The sequence below is a fragment of the Perissodus microlepis genome, chromosome 2, assembly GCF_051167445.1.
Source record: "Perissodus microlepis isolate ML-2025 ecotype Zambia chromosome 2, ASM5116744v1, whole genome shotgun sequence".
NCBI lineage: Eukaryota > Metazoa > Chordata > Actinopteri > Cichliformes > Cichlidae > Perissodus > Perissodus microlepis.
In genome coordinates this window covers 24,262,655-24,268,654 of record NC_140462.1, presented here as the reverse complement: position 1 = coordinate 24,268,654, position 6,000 = coordinate 24,262,655, and positions in this window count along the sequence as shown.

Below are 6,000 nucleotides of genomic sequence, written 5' to 3'. Positions count from 1 at the left end.
GGCCTTAAGTATGACTGACACCTACATGGCAGGAACCTTCAACGAGGTAAAACGCATGAAAAGACAAATTACCCTCAGAGACCCATCGCTTTAACTGTTTTTCAAACCTTTTCCAAACGACTGAATTTGAAAGTTAAATCAAAAGTGAGTGCAGTTAACTTCTTGTTTCCTTAAATGACCCTCTCTCAACAACACTGGCACTTTAGACCACTGTAATGAATGCTAATGTATGTAAACACAATCAATTTATTCCATCAGCATTAAAAAAAAAGTTTTGGGTGGCTTTTACCCTCCACTGCGTCTGTGACACAGGAACCCGCTGATGGCTCTGTAGTTAAAATATGGAGTTTAATCCGTCTCCAAAACGCCGTCCAGGTCGACGAGCTCATTTAAAACTTCTTGACAGTGACGGGAGTGACAGCTGATCTTCTGAATAAATGGAGCGGCTCGTCAGATAGACTGTCAGGGAGGGAGAAGACTCCAGCGGCCACAACTCCGAAACCCCTCTGTCTCTGGCTGCAGGCTGCGGAGCTCCAAGTGCTGGAATTGATGATGAAATGAGTTTTCGACTATGGAGTGAGTCCTTTTTAAACCTAATTCCTCCTGGTCTTGCCCCAGAAATACAGATCTGACATGTTGTAGAGAAAAAAAAAATCAAGGGCAATCCAATCAACTTTCTGTCAGAGAAGAAGAGGGGCGGGGCCGTGGCACAGAAGGGTATTTGAGCATTTGAGTATTGTGTGGTTTGCCCTTCATCTTCTGCTTTCTGTTTCATTTGTTAATTGGCTTCCACGTATGTGTTGCAGTGTTAGCTTGACGCTGGCTGAGCATCTCTGATCGAGCCAGCAGGCGGCTCACGACGTGTTGACCACAGAGTGTTTGAGCTCTGGCAGAAGCAGTTTCATATCACACTGTTCACTTCAGTAAGAGACAGCTTCCGTTTCTTGAACGCCCAACAAACGGAGAGTCTTTTGGGAATGAAATAGTCAAGGTTGAAAATGACAGAGCTTGTCTCACAATACCGGTGTACGAGTGTTGTGTAAATGTGTGTTTTCTACCTTCCAACTACATTTCTGGCTTCTTGTGAAAATAAACTGTGCGACATCTGTAATTCATGAGTGTCTGTCTTGGATTTGGCTGAACTTTACAGAGCCGTTTGATGTGTGACACAAGTGTAAAGGATACAAACCCTGTTACAAACTAAAAATTGAAGGAATCTGAAGAACCAGCCTCTTTAACCTACCCAATCTCAAGGAAGCAAATTATGTCTGCAGTTGTTGTGAAATATACAATCAATTTATTCTGTGTCCACTCTGTTTATTGCAGCAGCAGTTTCTTGTTGTTCTAAGAGAAAATTAAGTAATTTGTTCAAACCGAGTGTTAAGTGCCTGTTTAAACTGTTTTTGGCCATGTTGTTGACATGATATTGACCAGCAGCTCCCAGAGCTATTACATGGACGGTCATTAAATCTGGTCACAGCTCCCTTAGGATATATCAGAATATTTATCTAGTTTTATCTAGCATCACAACAAGAATAAACTTTGAATACCGAGTTTAGTTCTACTGCTTATGTAAACATGCTTTTCACAGCATTCTCAGAAATAAAATGCTGTGTCACTCAGGCTCTGAATGGCAGCTACGCAATCTTCAAATAGAAAGAGAAAAAAAAAAACTGGAACGTTTGCTGTGTGAGCCAGAAATCTTCCCTTAAAGACTTAAAGAGAAAAAGAAAAACATTTTTCTGAGAATACTGCCTTTAAATCGATGTTTTGAAAAACAAGATATAATCTAAATGAAAAACAATTTAGTAAAAATTGTAAGCAGCTAAAAAATTCAATTAAATGCCCCAGCTGCTTACACGGAAACAATCAATTGTATTTATTTAGAGGTTTTCTGAAATTTTGTGTGTAAACATGCAAATTAGGTAATATCTTATTAAACGTGCTCTCATTTGCACAAATTAAAATTGCCAAAGAAAAATAAGCATCTAAATGTGTATTTTGGATATTTTCTTTCCCTTAGTCTGAATGAGAACATGTTATGGAAGCAAATAAGCCAAAAAGAAAAGGAAACAGCTAAAAGTACAGTTCAGTTTTATTGGTATAGCATCGTTTCAAGGCACAGTCATCTCAAAGTGCTTCATATTTTAGGGCAAAAACAGCAATAATAGAGAGTAAACTCCAGATGGCTCATAATGAGCAATATTTTGTAACAGTGGGGAAGAAGAACTCCCTTCTTCGGTGGGTCACATTGGGGTAGGGGTAGGAGAAGTGCTCAGTGTATGGGAGTAGGGTGCATAGGTTCACCTGATCAGCCCTTAATATAAGCTGTAGGTACCTGCAGCACCTCTCTTTAATATGTCAACATGCTAGCCTTGTGCAGTCAATCACAATAAGCTAATATATGTATTTATACGCTACATATTTTAATATGTATTATAAATATATATTTAGTTGGAGTGATAGGTATTTTGCTATAAACAAGATGTTTTATGTTGTCATCGGTAATGATGTCAGATTTAACAGACAAGCTCACAGTCAACATCCCCTCAAGAGGAAAAACAAATGCACACTTCAGTGACGTCATATTTTTTCCTACTTCCTTCAGGTTTAGCACTTGTAGCAATATTCAGACCCAGACTAGAGTTTCACGGCTGCACCATTCAATCAGTTCTAGACGTATTCTACGTGTCTCAGGGATCACTTCCAACCATAAAATTCAGTTTGACAGATCTGATATGGTTCCGAAAATTTGAGATCTCCACTAGACCTTAAAGCTTTGTCGATTTCCAGAAAGCTTTGCTGCACAGTGAATTACTAGCAGGTCATAGAGGTTTCTCTTAGCTTTAAGAAACTACAGAAAGTACAAGTAAAGTAACACGTTGTAGACTGTGTGTAATAGAAAGAAAATGTGCTCTCAATGAGAAATATGACCACTGATACATGAACACTTCAGTCAGTCAGTGCTTGCAGTTATTGTGTTGGATGCTCGAGAGAACGGCAGGTGTTCTTTGCATCTGGGTCAGGCATCAACATTCATTTTTTCAACATTTTGCCTGCATGCGTCAGCCTTCCTTTTTAACCTAAGCGCCAAAGACCTGAGCAGCCTGTCTGGAGAGAAAGGGGGAAAAAAAGGAGTTCACTTATGTTTAATCCATGTTAAGCCAAACTAACACTACACTGGAATATGTTCTGAAGAAGCCACTGCAATAAGGCCAAGGTTTTTGTGCTATTCTGATCAGAAATTCAGCTGCTTGATACTTTAACGCTGTTCAAACAAAAGTAAACACGGCAGAGATATAATTTTGTTTTGTCTGCTTATGTTTTCTGTTCCTAAAACACAGAATTAATGTCATTTTAGTTATTCCTCAATTTGAAATAAAAACTTTATTACAAATATCTTGACGTGAAAATCGAACACTCAGTTTTATGAGATGTTGTCAAGGTTGCAGTGGACCCAAACGCAGATGAACAAAATGTGGGAACGGAACTGGACTATAACAAGAGGCGTGCCTTTTATTGAGGCGGAAAAACAGAACACACACACACACCCCAGATGAACGAGAAACTAATCATAAAAATCTAAACTGGGAAAACTAAATACACAGAAATCAGGAACACTATGAAATACATGAATACCTGAGACATGGGAGGCTAGCGGCGAATGACAAGCAGACAATCCAGCAACAAAGGGTTTAAATACACCGAGGAATTATGAGGGAATGAGACACAGGAGGAGAGCACAGCTGTGAGTAATCACACACACTGGGAGGAAGCAAAACTGAAAACACTAACTTTGGACACGAGACCGTCAAAGTAAAACAGGAAACACGAGACACGCACAGAGACACGGACTTGACACTGAAACGGGGAGAAGCACAGACATGAAAACATAACTTCACGTGATACAAGAAACACCGGGAAGGCACAGAGACAGGAACCTAAAGACCAGGAACTATGAATAAGATAAGCAGAAAACAATAATGAGAATCAAAACCACCACAAAACATTGTTTACACCCCGCTAAATCCAGTGTATTTAACTGTAAAAGTAACAAGTGGTTTAGTAAAAGAAAAAAAAATCAGATTTATTTGGTTGTTTAATTCCTGCTCTTTGCATATAATCTACCCTCTTCTTTCTACCCCTCCTTCTCTATCCACTTTGCATTAAATCCACCATTAGATGCGCTTGGTACCACCAGAGATTGTAGGCAATAAAACACATTGTTAAAGTGACATGTAATTACCCAGCCTGTCTTTTGACTAATTAAGTCAGTGCTGCCTATTATGTGGAAATGTATAAGGAAGTCAGGTGATCAATAACAGTGAAAGAGAAAGACAAGCTAATTTCTCAATGCTCGGATCGCTGATTCCTGCAATATCCCGGCTACCATGTTTATTATAGTTTCAGGCGGCCACCGTTCGGGCCACTTTGACTTCATTGAGCACATTGGCGCTACGCTGTACGGTTCAGAGATGAGCTTACAGGCTAGAGAGTGATGTTCTGCTGCAATAAAACAAGATCCTTTTAATTTCATGCTGCTATAAACTGCCAGTCAAGATGATCAGAGCAGGGTTAGCTCAATATACAGTGTTATCCAATATACAGTATTTCATGGTTTCATGGCTGACACAGGCGGATTTAGAGCAGGGCAATGGCTTTAGATATTAACAGAAGCATATTCAAAATTGATCGATGGACATGTCTGAGCAGAGGCAAAATGGAGCAACAGATTAAGAGCTTGGATTTTACTCAGGTGTGGAAAGGACCCATTAGTCGTTCTTGCCTCTGGTTAGGATGCCTCCTGGACAACTTTCCTTTTTAGGTTTTCCATGCATACCCAGCTGGTAGGAGACCACGGAGCACATAGCTGTTTTGAGAACATATGTATCTCATCTGGCGTCAGAACGCCATCAGATAAACAGAAGAGGATGGATGGACGAAACAATTTTTCAATTTCTTTACTTTTTTACCAGAGACATACAACCAGTGTCACATTTCCAATGAAAACATGATGAACAAATATGATGAGTCAAATACCCTTAGGGTCCACTTTGCTAGGGACATCTATTTAAGCACCAGTACATATAAATAAATAATGATCCAATCATATGGCAGGAACTCATTTAAATGAGGCATTTAAATATGTAGCCAAGACAATCTGTTGATGGTTAACTCAAGTATCAGAATAGGGAAGAAAGATGGTTTATGTGACTTTAACAATGACACACTTGCTGGTGTCAGACAGCCTAGTCTGAGTACTTTGAAAACTGTTGGTCTGCCTGGACGTTCCCACTCAACCATCTCAAGGTTTATGGACAAAATATCCAATGACCAGCAGTTCTCTGGGTGAACATGCCTTGTTGATGAGAGAGGTCAGAGGGGAATGGCCAGACTGCTTTGAGCTGTAGTGATGTGTCGGTCGCGAACGAAACGCCTCTTAGAGCCGACTCTTTGAAGTCGCAGCAGATGGCCGCCCCTCCCTGAGCCTGGTTCTGCCGGAGGTTTCTTCCTGTTAAAAGGGAGTTTTTCCTTCCCACTGTCGCCAAAGTGCTTGCTCATAGGGGGTCATATGATTGTTGGGTTTTTCTCTGTATCTATGAAGCGCCTTGAGGCGACTTTTGTTGTGATTTGGCGCTATATAAATAAAATTGAATTGAATTGAATTGAATTGAAGTGAACGACGCGAGCCGGCTCCTTATCGCGAGCCGTGGGTTTTTTTTTTTCTTTCTCTCACCCTCTTTCTCGCACTTTTTTTCCGCTTCACTCAGCACGCGAGCCTTGTGCTTTGCACTGGAAAGAGGGGGGGGGCGTAGTTATACTCGCGGTAGCACAGGAACAGATCAGGAGGGAGAGACAGAGAAAGAGAGCCAGGGACAACAACGTCACATTAGAAAGGTATAGTGATCATCCACAACTATTTTCAGTTGCAGATGATAAAGGATTTATTCATGCAGGCCCATATGACAGAGAATGTGCATCTTCTTTTTGTTTTCATAT